The 27461-nt window shown below is 42.0% G+C and overlaps 1 long non-coding RNA gene across 2 annotated transcripts in view; it reads right to left on the bottom strand.

Moving 5' to 3' along the window:
- Nucleotides 1–13486, bottom strand: part of LOC137472629 (uncharacterized) — an 84410-nt gene extending 70924 nt beyond the window's left edge. For both annotated transcript variants that reach the window (XR_010998319.1, XR_010998318.1), the window contains exon 1: nt 13303–13486. This is a non-coding gene — a long non-coding RNA (uncharacterized lncRNA). The remainder of the gene's footprint in view (nt 1–13302) is intronic.
- Nucleotides 13487–27461: the final 13975 nt, after the last annotated feature.

Here is a 27461-nt window from a genome sequence, read left to right as displayed (position 1 = left end):
TATTTAGGCAATGGCAATTCCACAGGGAGACCCCAGGTGTTGTGTTTAAAAGAAAAATAATTGCTACACATGTGAATTATGTTCCTACAGCAATAACAATATATTGAGATATTACCTGCCCTAGTGGTACACAATAATATTAATTTTAAGACTGACCAGTTGGGCTTTTTAATTTGAAATTAGCTTTGACACACACAAATTGTGCGAAATTGACCTACAGGTACAGAAAGTTCCAACAAGGGAAACAAGAGCATTTCAAGTTTCCTGTTTGCATTTAGACAGTGAATTTTTAATTATTGATTGATTTTATTTCCCAAATTTGGCATAAGCCAAGAATTCCATCCCCAAGCTGCTGTGCTGAACCATGAGGAAAAGAGAAGGTGTAGCTTCCTTTCGGTAGCCTGCTGCTTTTATCAACTTACTCAGGAGGAGATAAGGTTCCCACAGCACTGATGAGAAGGAATTCTCATTTTAAATGAATTCAACAATTATGAGAAAGTAACCAATCTGATATAACTACCCAACATATTGCCATGGGTTCACAGTTCACTGAAATTGTACCGGAAGAGCATTAATTCTGTATATAACCCTACCTGGTTAAGCATCAGGTACAGACTCTTGCATTTTCAGCCATGGTTTGCAAACTGGATTGTTTCTGTTAAAAAAGGACCTTAATATTATACTTTTTTACGCTTCACCATGGCTGCTCTAGGTATATTGAGAGTGAAAATTGTTCTTTGAGTCTATTATGGGTTATGATAGATGGTACTGAAAGGGGAAGAAATATGAAAGGAAAACAATGCCATTGTTTCCTTAATAGATTCCTAATCTTTACAGCATGCAGGAAGTTTCTAAGCTTGCATTATTAATGTGCACTTATCTTTTATGCAGAACAATACTAGAAGAGATTTGCAGTAATTTTCAAGGTAAAACAAGGAAATTGAAACTGGGGCACTAGCTAGTTTCGTGCATTTTTCAAAGTTAAGCCTTTAAAGAAGTTAGAAGGGGAAAAAAGCTTGTTCACTACAGATTCTCAGTAAGTCAAGCAGAAAATTATAATCTGAAGAAAAATAGCTTTCAAAGAAAGCACAGGCTTGCAGCATTTTCTTACAATTACTGAAAGATTTTTGCATCTTGCAGCAGTTCAACACCACTGATCAGCAAGTATAGGCTTAGTATAAACACATAAATCAAAAAAATGGTTTCTTATTCGAAGCCTAAAGTTTCAGGGGAAAAAAAAAGTAATCAGAAGAACACAGCTGCTGCTTTTTAACAGACAGACCCATGGTCTTAACTCCAGGCTTTCTCAGTGAGATTTTTCCCCATAAAATAGCAGAGTCCAGAGAATATCTTAAAGAAATAATGAATTCACAGATAAGAGAGAAAACCTTCCACAGGCTAAGTCACCCAATTTTGAGTAAAATTTTCCCCCATAATGTCTTTGTCACGGAGGATGACAAATGCTACAGCACCTTGCATATCTCTGATGTAGCTTTTCACCATCTGTGCAAAGTCCTAAGCCTCTGGATCCCAGTAAACTGTTCAAATGTCACATAAATATTTTCACCTCACCTTTGAGTCTTTGCGCCAAAAGAGTAAACACTGATATAAGCCAAGGGTGTTGTTTCCTTGACTTGGATCTCCTAAAACAAGCTCTGCATTCTCAGCCTTTTTCTCCTTCTACTCTTTATGGAATAACCATGTCTTTCCTTAATTATTGCTCCTCTAAACCATAACAATCTGCCTTACTAAGTCTCTCCAACCTTCCTGATGATCCCTATGGATTTTTGTCCAAATTCCATTCAGACTATCTAGTTTTTCTGTGTGAAAGTTATTTTCATGGAGGTGTCATTTAAAGCAGTTTAGGAGGAAGTTCTCAATTGTTTCTTGGATAAACACTAACAGCTTTTCACATTCTGCATTTTGGGGAAAGAGTCTACCAAAAACATCAACATTTTATATTTTAGACTGAACACGGGTGAAATACTCAGGAAGAGCACTGCATTAGGAGGTTGTACCAGTTCCCTGCTGATGCAGTATTAGCCTCTTGTCCACCCCAAGGCTTGTGCAAAGCCAGTCAAAGACAATGGAAGCAAAGCTGCTAACCCTATTAAAATATTTTGGCTGACTTCATTGAGTGGAGCTAAAGGCTACAGTTGCATTTGAAAAAATATTATGACAAAATTAAAGCTGCTTTAATTTAATAAAGCAACTACATGCCTGGCTATTGTGTTGTTTAGGGTTTAAGTATTGACTTGACCACAAGAGAATTTCTGCAAAGGGTTTTAAGAATGAATGGAGAAAAACCATTTCCCAAAAAGGTAGGGGAAAAAAAAAAAAGTCTTGAAACATGGTAAAGGGGAGGTATTACAGGACCCTTAATTTGAACTTTTCTCACCCCAGAAAATTTAGAAATGCCTGCAACTACAGCAGCTGCAACCAAAACGAACAGGTAATATAACGTATTTAAAATATTCTGCTTAACTAATGACTGTCATTTAGTCAACACAAACAACATGGGTTTTTTTTTTTTTTTAATGTATCCTATGCTCTTATAAATAAGTTTGTTTTCCTTCTTTTGCTTAAGTCTTGAAAACTTGAACTAAAGAAAAATGGGAAATGATATTGGTACCTGTGTAGGTGATGAGAGTGGACAGAGCCTTGGTCCAGATATTTATGGTAGTCAGCTGTGCCATTTCTTACTAGGTCAAGTCATAGCATATTTTTATTTTGCTTATTTCCCTGCAGCAGCCTAGGCCACACAGAGAGCTGCAAGTGGAAATCATGGTTCTTCATTACAGAACTGACAGAAATAGTTGCTAATTAAACTCAAACACAGTGTTAATAATCCATACATGACTGTGAGACAAATGTCCAGTTCCTGGGCCCAGCTTGACATCAACATTTTCAGACAGAAACTATTTGTTCTCATTTGTTGTGCTGAACCTGACTACCCTAGGTTCCCTGAAATTCCCTAGGTACCAGAGGAAAAGCATTAAGGATTTTTCCTATGCCTATCTATAGCCATTGCACCAACTCATGGGAAGATTTTGACTTTTGACATCCAAAAAAAGCACAGCTTTCACTGGCTGAATAGGCAGGCAAAAATATCAATTTAAAATGTACTATTAAGTAGGAAGGGGCTGCAGAGTCCGTGTGGCATCTCCCAAGACTGAGCAGTAGGATCAGTGCTTTCCCAATAATTAAGGCTGGAAAAGGCCTCTAGGATTGAGCCCAATCATTAACCCAGCCCTGCCAGGTCCACCACAAAACCATGGAGACAGAGGATTTGTTCCATGCCAAGGCATGGTTGGATTCCTTGTTAAGGGGATCTTTAAGCATCAGACAGCAGAGTTTCTGTGTGGAATGGATTTCACACCAAGTGAAAGCATTAGAAGAAAGCAGGACATGTCTCCATAAGATGTCTGAAATTCACTTCAGTAAACAAGAGGCAGGGGCCAGAAGGCTCCAAGAGGAGAGGCAGAGCAACACAAAGAATGTGTGCTTACCACAAAAATACACTGGCTTAAACAAACCCCAGAAAGAGGACCTTCCTGGTCCTGAAAAGCATGAACTGTGAGTGTCTATTTTTAAACAGATAAAAACATATGTATCTGAGAGCCTGCCAGTTGCTGGCTCAGCATTTGTTCCATGCCGCTGTTGGCAGCAGCACAGTCATGATACAGCAAAGCAAACTCAGATATCAATCCCCAATTCACTATTCAAGTACTTAATGGAATCACAGAAGAGGGAGAGGGGTCCATGGACACTTCCAGCCTCTGCAGTACCCCGAGATGCAACCAAGCAATGTCTTGTTTCCCTCTGAGCACAAATTGGCACGATCCAGCAATTTGTATATTAAAAGTCTGTCAACCATTCCCAGCTCATTTTTCCCTCTTTATTCTTCAGTGCTTAGTACACATCTATCAAAGGAGGCCAGTAAATAATACCTCAGGCAGAGTTTTTACTGTAATGTCTTAATTTTTCTAGCAGTCCACAGTTATCTGGACATACAAAGGAATTATTTTCTCTCCACCAATTAGCAGAGCGGGAGTTCAAAAGCCTCTGCGACTGCTTTAACACAGAGAATTCCTTAATCCATAAAAATTAATGGAGATTATGTTAAAGAGACTTAGATATTTAAATCCTTCTTCACATTAGTCACTCTCTTTTATGTGCAGGTAACTCCAGCTGAAGTCCTCAGGAGCCCTGTGTGTGGCAGAATGAACTAATCTCTCCAAATGAGAAACGTGAGTTTTTGCCAGTTCTCCCCTGATAGCAGAAGGTGGCAGCCTCTGAGGTCTGACTTTGCCCCCACTGAACCTCTCATGACTTGTATTAAAATCTTAATTAGCTCCAGAAGCCCTAAATTGAGCCATTTGTTGTTGCATTGGTTGGTTGTCCCAGTTACCAATAACTATTTTGTGCAATTTAATACAACCAAGCACCATGAGATAAGTTCTAAATTTCCATTTTTCCTTAAATCTGAAATGTAACTTCACCATCTTATACCAGTCTCAAAGCATCCAAACAGAAACTTCATACTGCTCTTTTTAAGGCTGTGCAGTCTTCACATGCACCTATTAATTGTAGTTACATTAAAAAGTTTTGAACTCATTTTCTCTCAGCATCATCACTTTAAATAGACATATCCCCAGAAAGAGAGGAGATTTTTAGAACAGAGTAATTACCTCCATGATAAAAAGTTGCATTTCAAAGATTGGCTAGAGGGTATTTACTGACTATACCTGTCAAAGACAAAAGTTACAGAAGGGGGATTTTTGTTTTCCTCTCTCCCTTCACTTTTCTTCCTGGCCCCTGAGTGCATCTCCCAAATATTTTTTTTTTCCTCTTATACCCAGAGGCTCTTTGTGAAAGCAACAAAGGGGCAGATTTCCCATGTTTAGGATGATGAGGAACTACATGTACTCAGGTTGGTTCATGCCCAAATTCCCGGCTCAGTTTGGGGTTGGGGTTGACTTTGAGCTGTTCAGATGCTACCAGCAGGAACCACAGCCTCAAAATGTTTCCACAGCCTCAGAGACAACATTCCCATTTCCACCCTGCCTTCCACGGGCTGCTCTCCCCCTGGTGCTGCTGCTGCACCCAGGAGCTGGGCCAGTGAGGATGTGCAAGTTATATATAATGATTTATTTGTATTATTTATTGTGATTATTATTTTTTATTTATAATATATAAATAGATAAAAATATCTCAATCTCTCCTCTTTTAGCTTCAAACCACCAGCAGGTTCATCTCATCACAAGCTCAGCAGTGTTTTCTTGTATTCATTAATTATCTGCAGTGGCTTTTTGGGGAGAAGATCAACCTGCAGAAAACCTATCCTTCTTACACCTACTGACTGCGTGTTTTCCCTGGCCAGAAGAAAATGACACCATCTCACACTCACACCCCACATTCCATACATCCTATTTCACTTCCAGTGCTGCCCCATAGCACCTCAGGAGAGATGCTTGGAGCCTCCCACAACATAACCCGTATCACGTTCATGTAAAACCTGAACACAGGCACTTTCTTCCTCCCCTCTTGGAGGGTTTTGCAGCGGCAAGGCTCAGGGCAAGCCTGGGAAGGAAGGAGCTGCCCCTCCAAGCTCCAGGCAGCCCCCAGGGCTGGCTCCTGCATCCCCCGTTACCACTAGAGGTCAGCCGGAGCCCGGCGCATCCTCTGCGCACGGAGGGAGGGAGGAAGGGATGGAGGGGTGGCTCTGACCTCTCGGGCTGCTCTCTTCCAAAATTAGCATCAGGCCAGGCAGCTGTGAAAACCAGCCTTCAAAACAGCTTAATTCAAGTTGCTGCCTTCAAAGGAAAAGTGTTGCAGTGAGGTGAAGACAGCAAGTGAAGCCTTTGGTATCTCAGAGGGACTTTCTGCTGCAGCTTTACGGCACAAATTCAGGCACCTGAATATGGTGTTTGGGCAGAGTTTAATCACAAACACACAGCACCTTTTCCAGCAGAATGAGCTAGTCCTTCCATAAAAATCTGGGCCGAAACCCTGGGCGCTTGAGACCTACTCCAAATAAATATTGAAAATTATTTCATAATCACAGAGCACTTTGGGTGGGAAGGGACTTTAAAGATCATCTGGTTCCAGTGTCTGCCATGGGCAGGGACACCTCTCACCAGACCAGGTTGCTCAGAGCCCTGAAAAAATCATCCTTGCTTAGAAAACTGGAACTACACTCCCACACAGCAGTTTCACTCCCTTGCAGCAATCCAGAGCAGCCCATTGCTCTGTCAGTAGTCAATAATATATCAGTGATGTATTTAAAACAATATAAGAAAGCAGATTTTAACCTCTGACATATCATTAACATGGACATTACACAGCAGATGTGCGGCACACAGGACTCGTGGGAAAGTTCACTGAAACATTTTCAGCAAGCTAAGGCTTTTTTTCTATTAATTTTATGCTTACAAATTGATGTTCCTTTGGTGACACAATCTGATATAATTAATTTTGGAGGTACTGCATTCCTCCTACACAGTTCAATAAATTCTTATTACATTTTATATTGTTTTCCAACTTTTTGGCAAGGATTATGTTAGAAACTACTAAGCTGTATGAAGAATAGCTTTTTCTTTTTTTACTGGATTTTGCTGGAAGCTTTGCAGACAAAGTCACACAGCCTGCTGAGAACAACATCTAATTCTTGTGAAAACTAGAAATGAAGAACAAAAAATCAGTAGCCATTTTGGCAAAGACGGCCTTCAGTCTCTGAAAGCCTCAAGCTGCCATTTGGTTTCCTTCTCAAAAACAAACAAAAAAAAATCAGCCTACTCTAACTATCAGACAGCTTTCTGGCTTTTTCAGAATTAGTTTAATGACCAGAAAACAGCAAAAATTCAGACAAGGACTTTTCAGTAGTGAGACTGGAATGATTTGTACATCTGATATGGGGTCACCTGCATTTCTCAATTTCATGCCAGAAAACCAAAGGCTAAAATGTGAATTCTTAAAGAGAAACAAATCAAACTTGTAAGAAAAGCCAAAAGTAAAAGCAGTTTTTTAGCTCTGGTGATCACAGAGCGTGTGAGTTCATTGAGCAGAGCCTGGTTTCTGGAAAGCAAGTGGCTTATTAGCAGTGCCTGCCTTGCAATTGCTAGTAAAGCAGAGAGCCACTCAGCTGTGTAAACCAGGAGTGAGAGAAAGAGAGAGCAGCAGGGCATGAGCCTCCATCTAATCAAGTGCTTTGCAGCCTCATTCAGATGTGCAGAAGCAGGAGAGTTGGGATTGGGGATTGACAGATGTTGGGGCTGCATTGATCACAAATTCCAAACTGAGTAGCCAAAGAATGGCTTTAAATAAGGATGACTCCAGGGCTGTGGGGGCTCAGGCAAAAATCTAATCAAGTCATCTAATGAGCTACATGACAGACAGCTTGCCTACATGGCAAACACCATCCTGGGCTTGCTCAGAGCGAGCCCATCACTCCCACCAGAGGACGGCGCTGGGCTCTCTGGTCCCATTCTTGTAGAACAGACAGAAACAGAGGATCTGGTAGGACAAGCTGCTTCCTCTGCCTTTTGTAAAGCAGAAGTCTCTATTGTAGCTCATTAAGATCTGTAACAGCCCTACAAGCTTGTATACACCAGGCATTTCATGAATAGCAAGTTTTTGGCAGCTGACCAATCATCTGAATATTTCAAGGCTTGGCAATATTTCACTCTCCATAGCAAAGGAGGTCATTTTCCTTCTGTTCCCTGGAGTGGCAGATTACAGTTCAGTCAAATTCCTTCAAGTGACCTTTCCATGTATTTTAAATATTTCTTTTAAATAACTTGCCATTCTGTTCCAGCTTGTTGCAGCAGTTACAGCTGCACCCCCCAAACCTAGGATAAGGCTCTGATTTTATGTCATATCATTACTAAGTCCTCCCCTGGCAGATGCTGATTAGAAATGACCAATTAACAGTCCTCCAGTCTCTGGAACAAACCTAATTAGCCAGGCTGAGGAGTGCCCAGGAAACTAATGACTTTTCTCCTATTTGCACAGTCAAGGATGCCCAGTCAGCACAGCTTGGCAAGGCTCGGGGGGCTGTCAAAACCAAGATAACTCCCTTCAGGGCAGAGTGGAAGCATGATGTTCAGTGAAAAGGGCCTTCAAGAGGAGAAGCTATCCCAGTTTGGTGCAGCATCTCTTGGTAGGAGCAGTCCAGCATGGCACTGGGCACAAAGGGAACCAGACCCTCTGGAAGGGAAAGCTCCCACCATGAAGAGCTTGGAAGGGATCAATCAGCACTCGGTCTCAATGAAGCTGAAATGCAAACAATTCCCAGATGAGAGGCCTGAGGCTTCCAGAAGGACAACAATAGGGTCAAGAAGAAGAAGAAGTTTTGGGGCAAACATATTTTGGCTGGGTGTGAGGACCCCTACTTTGTATTATTTGTTCTTTTTTTCCTTTAGTTGCAAGTCCAGCTTGGCTACACAGGATCAGGCTGCTTTCCACTTGAATGACCTTGCAGTTTTGCAATAAGAAAGTCCTATTTAGTTTCTATGAAACTGCAGGGCTGACCAAAATAATTTTTCTATTGTTAAAACTACTAAAATAGGAGTTTTAACTGGCTTTGCTGACTTACAAAATTTTTTTTCCACACAGTAAAAAGAGAAACTGTCACTTAAGACTGGAAATTCCCACAGTTGCTAAACAGAAAAAACAAAGGAAAATCTTTATAATGTCATGCTTTGTGCAAAAATATTTAACAGTCTCAAATTTCTTGTGCATTTCTCTAAATATTGCAGTTGTTTTGTGAAGACCACTGTGAACACAGCTGTGCCAAACCAACAACAGTTGAGGCCATTGTTGGTGTTTTGGCAAAACTCTCTTCCAGAAAAGCATGAAAGCCAGCTGGGTTGGAAATTGCAGATTCCAACTTTAAAGATTTGAGGGATGGAGTATGCAAAAATAAAGAGGGGTTATTCTGCCATATATACCCACACCAGTAACAGCCCTTTGAGACCCACTCACAGCAGGGGATATATTCAGCCTGCAGGGCAGATAGACTCCATGAGGAAAGGGGGAAAAAAGCCAGTGCTGCTGAGGAGAGAGCCCAGCAGCACTGGAATGCAGTTTGGAAATACATTAAAACTCCCTCCCAAGTTTTCAACATATCCATCAATACCAATAAGTCCATTAATAGAGAGGGCTCAACCAGTGAGGAAAGATCTGGCATGGAGTGTATTGTGCCACCTGCAAATGGGCCATGGGTTTCAGTGGCTGTGTCCTGCATCTGTGAGTAGAATCAAAATATCCTCTGTAGGTAGAGAGATCCAAACCAGAGCTACCAGCCCACCAGCAGGCAAGCCCAGCCAAAATTCTCTATCTAAATCTGACCTCATGTGTTGGTGCATAGCTGTGTCATCACACTCACTGTTTAAAGCACCTTGAGGAGCATGATTCAGAGCACTCTGCATCTTGTGGGCACCTAAAACCACCCACAGAGCTTATGGTTCCACGAGGAGTCACACAGAGCAGATCACCAGCAGGTATGTGCGGTGACAGGACAGAAACAGAACAGCACCACAAGATCTGGAGCCTGTGTATTGCCTTATCTGGAAATAATGCCATGGCAGCAAAGGCTGGCTTGCACATTGCAGTAATTTTATTGGTATTTCTGTCACCAGCATCAATGGAGAGTGCACAGATCCTTCTGTCCCACTGAACAGCAGCAGCTTGCAATGAAAGAAAGGGTTTAAAATGTTTCATTTGGATAGGCGTTATTTCCCTCTATGCTACCAGATGTCCCTGTGCTGGCTGAAGGTGCTGTTCCTGCTGCAAGATTCCTTGGGGTGCTCCTGATTGCTTCTCCTTCCCCAACCCAGCTGCCAACATGAATCAGCCAAGCACAGTTAGTTTGCCCCAGAGCACGCAGGTGACGCTGGGCTGCCACAGGAAACCTGCAGTGATTTTGTGACCCCAGTATGAGTGACACACACATCACACAGGGAGCCAGTGGGGTGCAGGCAGTGCCAGCAGGACTTGTGGCTGGCAGAGATTTTCCAGCCTTCTCATTACAGAAAATGCAACTCACCAGCTAGACCTTATAAAAGCCAGTCCTCACAAGCAAGGCAACAGGGATGCCAACGTTCAAAGTGGTAGGGAGTGCTCGCTCTCTTTTTTTGGTGGTGGAGGCCAAGCAAACATGATTCAGTTTGTGTTTAGGGAAGCATATACTCTGCTGTGATTGATCTGGCAAGAAACCACGGTTCCTTCCTGCAAGCAGGCAAAACACTAAACACAGGGAGTGCCATGCACAGACAGTTTCAATTAAGCTATCTTTTCTGAGCTATAAAACAGCACTGGGCACATAAAACAACAGAAAACACATTTGTTTCCTCTCCATCTGCACAAGATATGCAGTGATTCAGTTTTACTCAATTTGCAACACCAGAGGAAGAAAAAAACCTGCATTTAATCTTTGTTTAGGACCACCTTACTGGCTACTGGTAATTTTTAAACCTTTAAAGGAACTAGGTGCCTTTAGAGGAATTTAAATCTGGAGGTAAAGTCCATTAACCATGGTCTGTACTAGATGAAATAGGGCACAATTGAAATAGGTTACTAAGCAATTGGAAAATACAAAAAAAACCTTGCACAAACCAAGAAAAAAACCCCAAACTATCCAAACAATCAAAAAAAAAAAAAAAAAACAAAAAAAAAACCACCAAAAAAACCCAAAAAAACCCAAACAAAAAAACCCCCACAAACAAAAAAACCAAACCAATCAAATCACATCCTTATTGTTTTAGTTTCAAGACATGACATTCAGTTAGGCAACACATTTTTAGAACAGAAGCAACATCTCCTTAATAACCTTTAAAAACCTGGCATTTTCTTAGAAGCCATGTGTATAAATTAAGCAATAGGTTAATTAAAATTAGAGTAGGTTATGACAAGTTATCTGACAACACTTATGTGGCCCTGATGAAGTTGATTGTGACCATGACCTTGATCATGGATTACACACATGAAAAATCTCAGGCTGCTGCATGACTGAGAGAAATGCAGGCTATTTCAAAGTAAAAAAATCTTATTTTGCATTTGGGTTCCATAAATCACCAGCTCCACCAGCCCAGGTAAGAATCTAAATTCTGTTGGCTAAGCAGGGAGTGCAGAAAAGTTGGGTTGGGAGACCTGACACATCAGTAGTCCCTTTGTGGCCAGCTCCCTCTTTCCACTGTGCCATGTCTTACTGTCACTGTAAAGCAAAGAGAAACCCTTGAATTATAAAAAAAACCTACTAGGAACAAATTTAGGTCTCTATGGGTTTTTTTTTTCTTCCCCATGACTACAGTCTACATGATTAGTACCACTGAACCATAAAAGGAAAATAATCATATTCAAATTTGGCGTTTGATCAGCAGCATTTCTCCTCTGCACGGGAGAAGTTCAGTCTGGGTTTGGCTGGTGCCTTTAAGATAAACAGAAAGTTACCCTGCAGTTTTTCTGGCAAGTTGGTGTGGAAGGAAGCCATTACCCAGCTAAAATTAAACGTAAAATTAAATAGGGTTGCTTCACCATTTAGACTCCTCTGAATTTGAAGCTTTATAACTGTGGATTCCAAATCTCTAATTTCACACATTAAGGAAACTCCCCAGCTTGGCCATTCACAAGACCCTCTTGTGTTTTCAGGAATATCTTCCTTAAAAATAACTTTGGCTGCATCTGTGCTAATGTGAGCCTGAGGACTTGCCCAGTGTGGGTATCCCATCTGCGTCCTACGCACATCATAAACCCCTTGGATCTCTCTAGCCTGGCCTAGGTGCAGCTGCAGTGGGGACATGAGATACACATGGAGTCCACAGAAGCTGTTGCAAAGCTGTCCTTGAGCTGTCTCACTCTGCAGCACTCCTAGATATACATTATATATCCTCTCTGTGTTACAGGCAATGTACATGTCCATCACAGAAGCCATGTGAGCCCTCTGTGAACTGTTTTTATGACTAATCATGCCAACTAATTGCAGGACATTATAAACAGATTGTCTTCTTTAGAGCAGGATTAGCTCTCTATCCCCTTAGACCATAATCCAGTACTCAGAGCTCCTCTCACAGACCCTTTGGAGTGCTGCTGGCCTCAGATTAGTAAATTCTAGGTGACCTATGGTAGTATCTAAATTACTCATGTCGCATGAAATAGTGACCTTGGCCAAAGCTGAGATATAAATATTCCATTTTAAAAACTAGCAGAAGCTGCTTGGACACAGTGGGATAAAGTTTCCTTAACTACTAACCTGAAAAACAGATTACCTGGACAAATGGCTGTTAATAAACTCAGGGAAGCTTTTTGCTGATAATAACTTAACTAAATTAAGAGAACTTGGCAGTGGAAGAGGAACTAATCAGCACAGAAAGAGCAAAAAGCTCAAATCCAAGGTGTCACAGCATACATGGCAGTTGAGATGACCACAACACAGAGCATCACCATAGAATTCCAGAAGGCTTCAACCCACACAGAGTTACACCACACCACTTCAGAAAGCTGCAAGTAACTGCCCTTCTTGCCCTTCAGCCCAACCTTTCATACCCTCATGTTGATGCACTGCACCTGAGTGCCCTCAGTTCCCTTTGGTGGTTGGTCAGTGCACCTGGGCACTCATTACCTCAATGCTGGTCACCCACTTGTCACAGCTGTAGCCCATTAGCCACTCCCAATTACCACAAACTGTACCAAGGTTCAGTCAGAGACAGCATCTGAGCAATATCTATATCTTAAAACAGCTGACAGAAATAAACCAGCAATTAATCGTGACATACAGCTGGCAAAGTCCAACAGATGTCTTCAAGACCAGATAAAACCATCTAGATTACAATCCACATGAAAACTACCATGTCTCCTACTAAACCATAAAATGGATACATCTGCCTGAGGAGAAAAAAAAATCTATAGTGCAATTAAAACATTTCTTCCTTTTGTCTTATTTACCTAATCTGAATGGGAGAAAAAAAACCCCAAAACTCTGTTTTACAATTAAGACTGTCACGTGGACATGGCAAAGAAAGCCACTTGTGCACTTAAGGTAGAATGATCAGAATAGAAACACAAATCTTGGTGAAGGGCACTCATCACAAAATGCAGAACATTAATTACTTTCACAGAAATACACAACAATTTAAAAAATCCAATGGTCAGGATATACATGCATACCTAAAAGACAAGTCCCAAAGCAGAGTTTTGACTTATATATTATTTTATCTATTATAAAGTAACAGTTTTAGAAACACCAGCTGCATGCCTCTTCCCCACAAATGACCCCAGAAGCAAATCAAGTCACTTCTGACTTACGTGTCTGGTAACAACAACAGCCAAGGGTGGAATGGGTGATTTGGCTTCCCAGTACTCCCAGCTGGTCAGTGGCAGCACATGTCACAGCTGAGATGGCCACAACACACAGAGTGTCACCATACAGTATCAGAAGGCTTCAACCCACACAGAATAACACCACACCACTCCAGAAGGCTGAAAGCATCTGCTCTTCTTGCTCTTCAGCCCAAGAAGAGGCTTAGAAAACAGGAAGCCTTCTTTTATACCCTGATGTTGATGGATTTCACCTGTGTGCCCTCTGTTCCCTTTGGAGGTTGGTCAGTGCACCTGGGCACTCCATGGCTCATTGCTGTCAATGCTGCTCACCTGCTTCTCACAGCTGTGCCCACTGGGGATGAGGCTCAGCCACAGCCCCACTCCCAATTACCACAAACTGTGCGCAAGTGGTACAGCAAGCCATTCTTAAAATAGCATATTTTGGCAAGGATACAACAACAGTGAACCTTTTTTTATTTGATAAACAGCACCACATTCCCCTTAGCTACACAAAGTTCCTATGACACAATGTGTTGATGATACCTGGCTTTATCAAGTTTTGCAGAAGTTTTTATTCAAGAAGGGCATTTCTTGCCCCATTAGACAGATGGTCTGGGAAGGACAGGATGAAGAGTAAACAGTGAATTAATGACCACTTATTACTAAAGACAGCCTGGCCTGCTCAAACCTGGCCTCAGTCCTTCATTTCTCTGGAGTTTGGCAGAAGAGGAGCCATGGTATTCAATTTAGGTGCTTGTGGCAGACAGCCTCATTGTGCCCCTCAATTCCATTTCATTATTTACAGTTGAGACAGGCCAAATCCTCCATTCTAAAGCTGAGACTAACCATGTGTGCTGAGCAACACCCTGCTGTTTCCTTGCAAACATATTTCTAAAGTTTCCCTTCCCAGGCTAGGGGAGAAAAGAGCATTCAAGCAGTTATATTTTTTTAAGGAGAAGCTGTTGAAATCTTCTCAGGCCCAGGCTGTTTCCTCACAGCAAGGGCACATCAGCATAGAGGAAGTCAGCAGAAAGCCTTTTCTTGCATTCCTGATAACAAATGACATTTTTTGGGGTGCCTGGTGGCGATTGACATGGAATTCCTTGCACAGAACCAGCATGACACAGACAAACACTGTTTTGTCCTCCTCTCTGAGTAATCCAAGTGTCTTCTCCTAGTACAAAACTTGAATTCATTATGGTGACCAATGCACTTTGAGCATTAATAATGACATTTTTGACTCTCAGTCCCTCCATAATGGCTAAATTACCTTTAGGAAAGGGAACAGAGAGGATATATGACTCTACCAGGGTGACATAAAAAGTCCATAGGGAGAAGTTAATTGCATCCAGAGTCCCATGCTAACACCTTAAACCCCAGACAGGCTTTCCCCTTTATATACTGAAGGCACTCCACATGCAGAAGGAAAGCTTCTCTCCTCCTATACTGGATTTTTCCAGCTGCTTAATATATTGATGCTAAAATGGAAAATAGGGAGCTTCTTCTTTATTAATTCTTCATTTTACAGTGCCCAACCCTCGGCTGAATACAAATTAATTTTTTTTTCTTTACCCTCCTTAGTTTTTATGGCCAACATGCCTATTTGGCCGCTGTTGGGGTAAGGTCATTTCCATGAGCCCATCCCCTCCCTCTCTCCCGCTCTTCCCTCTCAGGTATTTTTATTAGAGCATCGATCACAGCAGTATCTGGGCACGAAGTGTCACCTGGCTAATGGTGTGTGGCTTTCAGACACCATAACAGCTGAAAGACACACATCAGCATATCAGCCCTGTCACCCAGGGGATGCAGGGTATTTAAATCACAGCGCCCGTGCCACCCCCACCCGCAGCTTTCTGCAGTTTGTGCCAGCTCTCCTGATCCCGGTGCCTGAGAGTGTCTCAGAGCAAAGCCATCTCTTCACAAAGCACAAATAAATTACCGAAGAAAGTGGTTTCCCCAGTTTTGTCGCTAAATGTGTTAAATGGGGAAGAGTTACTCTCACCTTGCCCCTCTGAAGGCGGGCAGGGGTAGCCAGCACACACAGCAGTGACAAAGCACCTGGATCTGCAGCATCCCTGTTTCTGCTCCTCTGCTCCCCCAGGATGGGTCAGGACCACTCCTGCTCTCCAAAACCAATCTGACTCCTCCAATAACACAGAACCAAAACTTAGGGTGCACTTCCATAAGTGTTCCCTGCCTTCCAAAGGCTGCGCCCAGCCCTCCTCCCCCTTTCCAGCCAGGCAGTGATTTGGTATTCAGTGCCTTTGTCTCCTCGCTCAAGTCAGCTCACATAATTGATAGTGGAGCAATTTCTAACTTAAACTCCAGCCATTAACATACAAAAAGCAGAACGCATTCATTTGGAGTGCTTCGCTGTTGGAGGGAAGGAAACATTAGTCCAGGAAGACTTAACAAGAATGGAAGAAAGAAAATGGCTTTTACCTCAATCAAGGCATTTATGTCTTGATTTTTCCCTCCTTTTTTATAAGGATTCTAGCCCTGAAAAATAAAACAGGGACATCCCTTACAGAAGGCCAAAAAGCCCTTTGAGTTTCATTATTTATTTCAGACTTCAGCTGGATGCAGATATATATGTGCTCTGAAACACTGAAGCATGGTAATCACAGCATAATCAGTATTCTCATCTGCATTAAGAGCTGATCTTGCATTCATCAGATCAAACCCAATGCTCAATTCAGTGCTATAATATATTCCATTTCTCTTGATCCATCTGTCAGCACATTTCTGCTATGCAGAGAATATGAATGGCTGCACAAGGCTCCAAATTGAGGAGCTGGATTTCTCCTTGATCCTCATGGGGAAGTGTATGAAGCAAATTTTGGTTTATTATTGGACTTTTCTTTCCACCTGCCTTGGCAGAAGGTGTCTGTGTGATGTACAAGTACCTGCAGTGTGGCAGGTGCTCTTTGATTCTCATTAAGATTTTTTTCTCCCTGGCTACTTATATTTGTAGCTCACAAATTGGGCTCTACAACTCAGTACCTCCCCTTTGCCCTTCTGAAGAGTACAGTTATGAGTCTCTTCATAAGGGGAGGTTATCACTATCATCAATCTCTCCCCATTCTCAGATGATTTTTTTTTAGTTGTACTCACAATTTTGTGTCTTTTGAGCATCATTAGGCTTTTGCCATTATGCTTGTTCTATGATTTACAGACTGTGAGAAACATTCTGCATTTTCAGCATCACCCTTTCCCCTCTGCCCTCCTTTTTTTCAGGGATTTAAGTGCAGAGCCAAGGCCTTTTGCTGAGCTGTGGCTTTCCCTTGAGAGGTGCATACACTACAGCACACAAGACACAGGATATCAGTCAGGATTTCCCTTCCTCTGCCCACAAAACTCCAGCTGTCCCCAAGGTAGCAGGGCCTGAGCTGGCCCTAGGCTTCAGTGAAGATAAAACCCACCCTCCTCCACAGCAATGCACCTCACAGGGGTGTCAGCATCTCCACCAGATAACCCTGTATGCACACTGCTACCAGTGACATGCTTCAGGGGGAGCCGATAAAATTCCTCTCCATGACTGCAGTTCAGGAATTCCATATCTGCCCATCTCACTTACCACACCCATTCCACTCGGGGAACATCAGTTAGGATGCTGCTTGAGCAGAGATGTGTGTACCAAGAGCAGCTGGAACCAGGCTTTGGATGAAAACAAAGCCACAGTTTTCCTTGTGGAAGAACTACAGAGTTAGCAACCCTTGGATTGTTTTGCAGCAGCTATAAAAATAATCTAGATCTACACAGCAGAGCACTGAGTTATTTTTCAAAGTGCCTTAGAAATATCTTGAAGGGCATCAACATTTTTATTTTTTTACTTTTAAACTTTAAGAAATTATTTTCAGCTCTCTAAAGGAGACCTCAGTTATCTCTCACAAGTCACTTTACACAAGTTCAGCTCATGTCAGCCTTTTACAAACCACTACAGTTCTTGGATAAAGAAAACTTTAAAGGAAACAAGCATTTACTGAATGCTCCAGAAGGAGGAATATATTTATCAAACAAACATAAATCCAAGCTGGCAGAGCAAAGCCTGAAAACTAATCACATTCACTGTGAGTTTAGATTAAAGGGTTTTTTCCTAAATTTACTGCTACTACTTTTAGTGCTATTTTTACTCTACTCAAGCCTTCCTGCAGATTATTCTACACATCTCACAAACATTCAGATGTCGTAACCAAGCTTGAAAAAGGCCAGCATAGAAATCTTCAGTTGCTAGAGCTTATCTTTGAGGAAAGTTAGAAACAAAAAACAGAGAGCATCCATGCAAAAAACTTCATATGTTCCATCTTCCACCCCACAGCCAAAGAGCCTCCTTCCTCTTCAATGGGTGTGAAAACAAGTAATAGATTCACACATTTCAAGATGGAATTCTGGAGTTTATCTTTCTACAAGGCTTTACAGCTTTTTGTTTTCTTTATGCAAGTGTTTTTTCTTGAAATCCTGCTTTGATTTCCTGCCCCCATCCCCAAATATCCTGATAGTTTTCTAAGTAGTGATATAATGAAAAGAGTTTTCCTGTCCAGGTGTTTGTATTGACCCATGCCCTTGGTTTCTGTCTAAACTCCCAAACCTGTTATGATTTAGTTCAGTTTAATTTAGACTGAACAACATATCATGGCTTAATCTAAAGTTAATTCCAATGGTGACAACTCAGTTATTCTTCCCTAACCTTACTCAATTCCCAGCCCAGGCTAGATAATCTTGTATGATTAGGTACCCCCTAATCATAGGGGGTACCTAATCATTAGGTACCCCCTAATGTGATTACAGCTTTCATAAATACTCTGCCTTGCATGAGGCTGGTTCTTTAAAAGTCTCACCATCTCAATGAACAGTTCTGTGGATTGTGTGCAATGAGAATGGAAAATTATTTTAGCCTTTTTACTGCTTCATTCTACCACTCCACCAGGAATTAAATGGAAGTAGAATTCTTGGGTTTATTGCTAACATATATATTGCATGCATGTATCTTTTACCATAGGAAACAAACAGTAGGATAAGTACAGCACCAACTTTCCAGGAAAGATTTCTATGATATATTTCAGCTCCATGCTGTTTCTGAATTTGCCTGTCCAAGTGTTTGATGGAATTAATGTGAACACTCGTCCTACAGATTTGACTCATGTGGTGGAGTGACTTTGAGGTCTCAGCAAATGCAGTCTGGGATTGTGAGTTCTCTGTGTAGTCTAATACCTGAAGTTACACTAAATTAGTCTTCTCTTTTTAATGCCATCTCTTTCTTTCACAACACATGTGAGAACATTATGGGTCTTTGGAGCTCTACCTTTGACAGCTTCAGACCATATTTGCCCGTGGGCCCATAATCTAATCTAAGGTCTGGGAACAAGATGCAAATAGATAGACATCGTCTTTACATAAGGTGTGTTTCCACAGGAAAAGAAACAGAACAAAGAAAGTTGTACTGGGTAGAATATTTTAATGTAATGTGCATTTATGAAGTCCCTTTGGAATCTAGTCTATATTACAATCACAGAGAGATGGATCAGCACACAGCATCTCATCTCTTATAGCTATTAAAAATGGGGGATGAAAGAGAAAAGAAGGAGAGAGGATGACTAATGGGGGCTCTGTGTGATGGTGAGATGGGGATTTGTCTCAGAGCAGCAGTGGTTTCTTTTGGTAATTTTATTTGTGCTGTTCACTTAGAAAATACTCGTTGAGTACTCCCTCATGGCTTTGCTGTGCAGTCTGCATTTGCCACTCTCTCAGCATCCAGCTGCCAGGCATATGTGGCAACCAGCACAAGAACTGTTAAAATGTACTTCGCACGCACGAAAGTGGAATTGTGCCACTCAAACTCGCTTCCAGCTGCGCTCTAAATTTGTACGAGCACGCGACTGACCGTGTGAGGTGCTGCCTGTGCTCCGACCAACACACTGCCCCACTCACTACCTTTTATTGACATCTGCCATCTGCGATGTTGCAAAAAAAAAAGTTCTGAATTATGCACCATGTTTCATTGTTTAGCACATGAATGAAGGATAATGGCATGCGCTGCCATAAGTTGGTAAGAACATACAAGCTGATTTTAACCTTCACTCTGTCATCATTAGACTAAGAAAGTGTCTTCAAGCCTTACCTTTCTTATGGGAAAAATGTCTTTCACTCTCTACATTACCCAAACTGAAGAAATTTATATCATAGAATCGCAGAATTGTTAGGATTGGAAAGGACCTCTGGAATCATCTAGTCCAGCACTCCTGCCAAGGAAGGGTCACCTAGAGAATATGATATGAAATTTGGTATATGATGTCAATCAAAATGAAAGCAAGGGACCTTGAACATTTTAAAAGACCAAGGTAACACTTCTTTTTTAATGGATGAAGGGACTTTGAGGTGGGCACAAATGTAAATTAAGCCTTAGCCTCAATTTCTCAAGGCTTTGCTGGAAAATCCCTGGGCATTTCAGCATCACAGGCTTCTCAGGAAAAACTCGAAGATATTTGAAAGGCAGCTGATATTTCCAGCAGCAATACTGCAGAGAAATGCCATTGGATTTTTCCGTTCTTCAAATATTTTCAGCTCCACTTTGGTGGAGAAGACCTATGGGGCAGACTTGGCTAGGGTTTGGTGGTGTTACTTTCTGAGAAACTGAATTTCCATCTGAGTGTCATTGCTGCTATTCCAGTCAGTTTTGAGTCAAAGACAAGCTGGAGTTCGCTATAGGTATTAAAATTCTTAGATCTCTAATATCAAATAAAACAGAACTAACAATGTTCTTACCACTGAAACGGTTGAAAGGAAGGAAAGGTTTTAATATTTTTTTTACTTTTTATTTTATTAGATATAACTTTCTTTTCTGCAATATTATGTTTTCAATATTTGCTGATTTAAAAAGGAGCTTTTACTTTAAAATTAAAGGAAAGGCTCTACCTTGGATGTATGCAGGGTCAGCACCAAGGGGAGACAAGAAATCTCTTCAGACCCTCCTGAACTGAGGGCTGCGTGCATTGTTAGGGAAAAGCAAATTGAGGAAAGAGCTTTTCTCACTGAAATTTGCAGTGATGAGGGCCAAGCTGAGCAGAAATGACAGCTCAGCAGCTCCAAGCAGGGCACCAGGAGGAATCCTTCAAGCCTGGAAGATAAAAGAACAGCTGCTCCAGCCTCATGCAAGCTGCAAAGCAATCCCTTTGCTCAGCCCCCTTTCCACTTCCCAAATCTTATCTATGATGGAGAGGGGATGAAGAAGGGGGAGCAAAAGGGGGTGTTGGGGGAGGAAGGGTATTGGTGATGGCACAAAAACATCTATTTCCTGCTCTTGTTGCCGGGACCAGTTGGATGCCCACCCAGCAGCCCTATGGGTGTAATCCTGCTCAGGAAAGCAGAAGCCCTGGTGCCTGAGGACAGAGCAGGCAATGCACTGTTCTCTCTCAATTAACCAATTAGACTCCTTTCATGTTGGGTCAATGAGTTACAGTGCATTATGGCTTCAGAGGATACAAACTAATTAAGGGTGAAGGAACCAGCACACATTAATTTAAGTCTGGGTTTCTCCGAGGAGTGCTGGGAGAGCTGTGGGATCCCATGTGCAGGGCCTCATCCCAGTAGCACTGAACATTTCCTTGGACAAGTAAAGCCATGAGCAGCATCTGCACACTGTGTGTCAAGATATTCTACTTGGGAAAATAACACCAGGGCTTTGGCCATGTCTCCAACTCCAGTCAAACATATTTAATACAACGATTGGAAAGTTTACTACACCTGATGTCAGCATGTCTATATCCAGTCAGGCTCCAAAACCTTATTGCCTTCACAGGAAAAAAGAGAAAGGACTTTCTAAACAAATTTCTATGGTTAACGTGTGTTCTCACTAGTGATGGTGCCACTTCACTCTGAAAATAGAATGAACACACCTGGTACATGCCTGTGGCTGTCAAGGGCCAGTCATGTTCTGGTAGAAGTACACTTCTGCTTGTGTTAAGAATATTAGCACATTAAGGCACATTAAGTTTTCTTCCCCCAGTTATCTCCCCATCTTGTTAAAAGCCCTTATGAGTCAAAGTGGCTTTGCCTCTTTTAAGAGGCAAAGTATGAGGATGAGTATGAGGGAAAATTCAGGCTGGAATTCTGTCAGTTGGACAAAACAATATTAGACTTATCCCTAAGGCTCAGCTCTAATGTGTTGAAGAGTAGATACTCAAGGAGCTCCTCAACTCCAGCATTAGAAGATGCTATTTTTAAATAATTTGTTTGGTACCTTTTTTTTTTTTTTTTTTTTTTTTTTTTTTTTTGTGTAAACATCCCCAAATTTTTCAGGAGCAGATGACCTGAAGCCAGTGTCCTGTGCAATCCTGGTAGTGGTTATGAGATTCCAGGAGGCCATACAGCTTATTCCTGTCAAGAATATAGTCACAGTCACATTACCACAAAATGGGAATTCAATTGCTTAACACACCCCAGTTTTTCACAGTGTGTCAAGTTAACAGTAATTTTTTATCCTGTCTCTGCCACACAGCACAGATGCTGTTGCTTCCAACATTTCCTTCATTACCAGAGCACAGCTGAAGAGTAATTTTAGTCCCCTACTTTACATAGTCTCTTTCATGTGCTGCTGCTGCTGCTGCTGCAGCCATCAGACAGACAAGACACTTGACTAAGCAAACTGTCAATGTATTTCACACATCCACAGGAGATGCATTAACATCAGATTCCAAGTTTACGTGTGAGATGCCTCCAGTTTGTTTGATTTTATGCTGGACTTACTCTCCCTCATTAGTTTCCCTTTTGTTGCAGCTGGGAGATTTTTGACAGCATAACTTTTATTGTTAATATACCAAAACTTTTCCTGAAAATGGAAATATTTCACACAAATATCTCGTGCTTTATGACAGTCACAAATTTCTTTTTGATTTGTTCTCTTGCAGTGCCAGAATTCAATGCCCCTCAGCAGCTTGCCTGCATTACCTGTAAGATGGAAGTGCAGGTGGAGGTTATAAATCTCCAGCCTCTTTGCATACACACAGAGACAGAAAAAAAAAGCTGGGAAAAGGCTAAAGAATTAACTGGTAAGCTCTGATATGGCATTTAGAGCTCTGCTGGATAATCCTGAGGTCCTCTCCTCATGGAGAAAGGACTTTGCTGTGCCAGATAAATAGGAAGCAATGCACTTGTAGTATGACTGGATCAGCACCTCAGCAGTAAAGACTTTTCCTACACTATCACCAAACCCAGTTGGCTTAAAAGACAGGAAAATACAAACCACTCACAACTTCCTCCCTGAGTGCAAATCAGCCATGAACTGGAGTCTCTGGAAGTCACTTAACAGCCTGTAATTTGTATGAAAAACTCTCTATTTTAAGAGAATTTCTGCATCTGTTTCCCCAGCAGATACTGCCAAAAGAAGACACTGGCACAATTTCGGCATCTTGCCTTCTGTTTGAAACTTCTGTGAGTATGGGAACATGGAAATGGAAGATAACTTTTAAAAACATGACCTGAAGGAAATCTGTCTCTAGGTCTTGTGCCCCAAAATGATCTAGATATGAAACTGAACCAGGACATACAAAGAAAGGGCTTTCCCTCACATTCCAAAGGGCTAAAAGACTGGGAATGTGGGAGTGCACAGCTTATTGCTTCCTGGCACTCACACTCCCAAATGTGACAATAATGCTGCAAGGATAATCAGTCCAATTTATGTTCCAAGTGTGAAATGTCCAAATCCCGCACAACAGGGGGGCTTTCATCATTTCATCTGCATGCAATGAATGCAGAGAATAATTAGCAAAATGAATGAAAAGGCTTTGGACTCGATTTTAATCCACCTCTGTGCAATGGGAATAACACCCCAATTCATTAGGCATCAGATGCACATTAGTGAAACACAGTGGCAACTCAATTCAACTGGGAAGGGCATCCCCCCAGGGAGAGCTGAAACAAGCAAGCCCATCATTTCTCCATATGTGGCTAGCTTCCCAAAGCACAAGTTCATACACACCTTGAAGGAAAATGGGAAAGAACAGCTACTTTGTGGACCTTCCTGTTGTATTTCAAGATGGTTTCCTCATCCTGAGCAAGTTGAAACAGTAGGAGTGGTGGGAATTTCGATGGAAGGGTATTCAAGCACTGCAACAATGTATTCAGGGGACCTCTGCAATAGTCAGAACAGGATTTGAAGTATCTCTAGGGAATATTATTACTAAATTTCAAATTTCGCTTATTCCTCTGGATTGTTCTACTCTTGCCCTTGTCACTTTGGATCAAGTGCTCCTTTGTGAGCTTGTTTTCTCATTTATTAAAGGCCAAGTGGTATTCTGTTTACTCAATTCCATGGGAAAGCAGAGTGACAGCTTGCTGTGGGCTTTAGGAATAAATGCTGTATCCTGAAGTCTCATTTCCTTGCAAACCCTCCTATTACAGCAATAAGTGGGAAAGGTGAGCCAATTTTCCTTTTCTCTAAACTTTCCCTAAAGGTTTGCTTAGGGTCTTTAGCTTGGAGGGAATCTAGAAGGAAAACACTAACACTCGTGCACTCCAATTTTTGTTTTCTTGGTAAAATATCTAGGAACTTGGCAAGAGCAGAGTTGAGGGGAGAAGTTAATTTAACTGATATCCTGCTCAATTAGGATCCTCTTGCCTTTTGAGGTCTCAGTTTGCAATTCCAGTACTGTACAAATTGGCCATTACAGAAATTGCTTATTATTTTTCCCAGGGTTTCAAGTTGCACTCTGACTTCAGAATTCTCAGGGATACTATGTAAGGAAACTGGGATGTGTGACTCCCAGGGCCTGTCCTTGACTCCCTCCTCAGCTCTGAGAGACAAATCTCCTTCTCTGCCTGGGCCATGGCATGCAGAGTTGAGGATACAGAGTGACTCTTGTCTGAGAATAGTACAGGCACCCTATGGATGTTCCAAGGAGTGAAAACTGTGCTTGAATAGCTGTCCTCACTTGTCCTGCTTCTTCCTGAACAAAGGACATTTGTGGCCCAGCAGCAGACACAATAAATGGATGTTGCTGCTGGTGTTCAGTTCCAGGGAAAGCAGAGGGATTTTCTATGTCACTCACCAAAACCAGCCCTTAGAGCTGATTTTGAGGCTGAGGTTACTCCACTGGAATCAGTTTAGCCATAACTAATGTGAATGACAACATGGAAGCAGAGTCCATAACAAATCAGTCAGGGCAGAGATGTCCTCCTTCCATCACACTCCTTGCACAGCTCTGTCATCAGACAGACCTTCCCACCCTCACTCCTCTGATCCAGAGGGCACATCAGCCACAAATGGCAGATATCTCCAGAGCAACTGGCCAGGTCTGGTGTTTGCTGTGAAAGCATGAATCACAACCTTCCTCATTCTTCCCACATCTACATAAATCAGTCCTTCTGCATGGGTTGTTCCAGGGAAAAGAGAGGTGAGGGGCAAATCTCAGGGAAATGGAAATGCTTGTGCTCTGGCTCAGAGGCCAGACATGCAGGGTGTTCCTCCTGGCCTCAGTGGTGACAGGCATTTCTGACACCTGTGAATAATCTTGCTCTGATTCTGGCCATGTCACTGCAGCTTCTCCTTACACCTTCTCCAACCTGTCATGCAGCCCATGGATATGACAAGAGGTGCAAACTGCAGATGCTCTGGCAAGCTTAGCTTTAAATAGTTTAATCCTGTCAAGTTTGTGCTGCTGAGGCTTTACAAAGGTTAAGCCCTTCGAATGTGGAGGTGATGAATAGCTGCTCAGTATGGCAAGCACTCAAGGACGGCAGGGGCTTCTAAATTCCTCCTCTTTCATATTTCACACAGAGAGCAAAGTTGAATTCAGTGTGACACTTGTGTTAATGGCAGCGTGGTCTGTTTGCAAACATGCAGCAAGATAGAGTGATTTAGGGATAACCACTCTGTGGACCTCAGATTTTCTCTTATGAGAAAATGGAGGTACAGCTTTCCTTCCCTCCTCCCTGCTGCCCGGTCCCCTCTGCAGTCCCAGGGAAAGGACTGGAAATGACTCAAGGACAAAGCAGGCTTCCCTTCTCAGTGTGAAAAGGAAAAGGCCCCTCTGAGACAACAGAAAACAGATGCCTAGTTAACTGTGGGACAGCAGCATTTCCAGGCACTGGAGCTGGAGAGAGCAGAGGGCAGGATGGGAGCAGAGCACCGGTTTCTTGATGTCCTGTGGTCCTTCAGGGCAGAAATCCCTGAGATTTACAGAGATCCATGTAGCATCTTAGAGATCCTATTATTAGCAAGCTCTGTTTAACCTCCCAGAGCATCCATCAACACAAAGCATCACAGTAACACTCCCCAGTTGTTATATTACATGGATAATTATAGTCTGCAGATACTAATGCAAGGAACCTATGTCACTTACGATACATCATGCTACAGGATGAAAGGCTTTCTTTTTTTTTTTTTTTAAGGCTTCAAAATGGCAAATTGTTTCTTTCTTTCTCCATTGGTTTTTATCCTGCAGAGGTAGAAGCACAGCCCATGCAACAATTTGGACTGGATTAATTTTTAAAGAATGCTTGGAGCCTACTTGAGGACAAGCAAACACTTTGCATGTGGCTGTTGCATGAGTGAGCAAAGGGGAAAACACACGAGTCAGCCGTAATGTGGCCTCTCAGGGACACTGCACTGCTTTTGTGGATAAGGCAGCAGGCTCAGGCAAGGTCAGGCTGCAGCACAAGCTCAGAAATATCTTGGTGGAAACCTTGGCCCATCCCCAGCCACCTCTCTCAACTCTACACGTCCCTCTTGCTCCAGTCTCCTACCTCTTTGCCTGACTGTTTCCAAGGAAAGCTGAAAATATCTGAAAACCTCATTTGCCAATGGATGCATTTTCCTACATATCATCTGATGGTTATGTGCAATCTCCTTTTTCCACTTGCGTTACAACCACAAGGGCAGTTGGTGCCCCATGATTACAGTCTTGAACTCAGAGTGGCCTAAAATAATGTGGAGAGCATGGATTAGAGGGCCAGACACTCAACCAAATTTGAGACTGCTCAAAGGATTTACTAAAGTGTCTCCAAATCAGGGAGCACTCAGCCAGCTTTATTTTACAAGAGGAAAACCAGGGCATATTCCTTTGACCAAAAACCTTCTGACCACTGAGGAAAGGAGGAGCAGGCAGGCACAGTTTAAGGATATGCTTCTTTGCATCAGAGTTTTCGGAATGAACTCTGTTAATTTTACATCCCCCCATTCATTTTTCACAAGGTTTTATTTGAAGCACAGGACTATAATTTTGGCTCAGGGCTATGGTGGCTTGAGGATCATTTTGTTTATAATATCACCAGAAAGCCCTGATGGAAGTATCCATCTGTAATTCATGCTGGTTTGCTGCTTATTCTCCCTTTTCAGTATACATGAAGCTCTGTGAAAGTCACAGAGGTAATTGCATTTTTGGATTTGTATTGTGTGATTAAATGTGAGTGTATGTGGAATTTTCCACAGGGAAATAAACCCAGAATAAGACTACATTCTAAAGGAAAGAATTGCATTTATGAGTGAGAGGATGTACTTCTGATGCTACCATTTCAAACAATATCAGCTCCAGGTTGAACTAAATCAGTAATAAATGCTTATTAATGAATTCACATTTTTTCTTGCCTTTCTTTCTCTTGCCTTGCATGGTAGCTGGCAATGGAGAAAGATATTGGTGTTGTACAGATGACAGAGCATAAAGAAAGATTAGACCAGGTGAAAATAACATTAATTATAAGATAGCAGAGAGAAAAGATGCATGCAGGGAAGACTTATCACTTTCATTTTTATATTCGCCTTTCCTTTGAAAGAGAATGTTAAGGATCCAAATTGCCTTTAATTATCTGCCCACAGTGCATCACACATTATTTGCAGTCAATAAGTATATTTTTTTTGCAGCAATAGGAGCTTTACCAGTCACAGACAGCACCAGAAGCATTTAATGTAGTACACTCTTTATCTTTTTTTGTACCTAATTTTAACTGTCACAACACAAAAGCTAATTTCTGGTGTGGCATTTCCAAGACAGCACAGGAGATGCTGAGACAGCTTCAATAACTTCACCCCAACCTCTGCCTCCACATCACAGTACTGGGTAATGCACATACATGTCTCGTGGCTGAGGCTTTCACAACATCACATCTCTGATCTCTGGCTGCCAGTGTCATTCTGAGTTTGCTTTTATCCTTAA

This window comes from Anomalospiza imberbis, chromosome 4 (genome assembly GCF_031753505.1).
Source record: "Anomalospiza imberbis isolate Cuckoo-Finch-1a 21T00152 chromosome 4, ASM3175350v1, whole genome shotgun sequence".
Taxonomy (NCBI): Eukaryota; Metazoa; Chordata; class Aves; order Passeriformes; family Viduidae; genus Anomalospiza; species Anomalospiza imberbis.
This window is presented reverse-complemented; position numbering and strand designations above follow the sequence as displayed.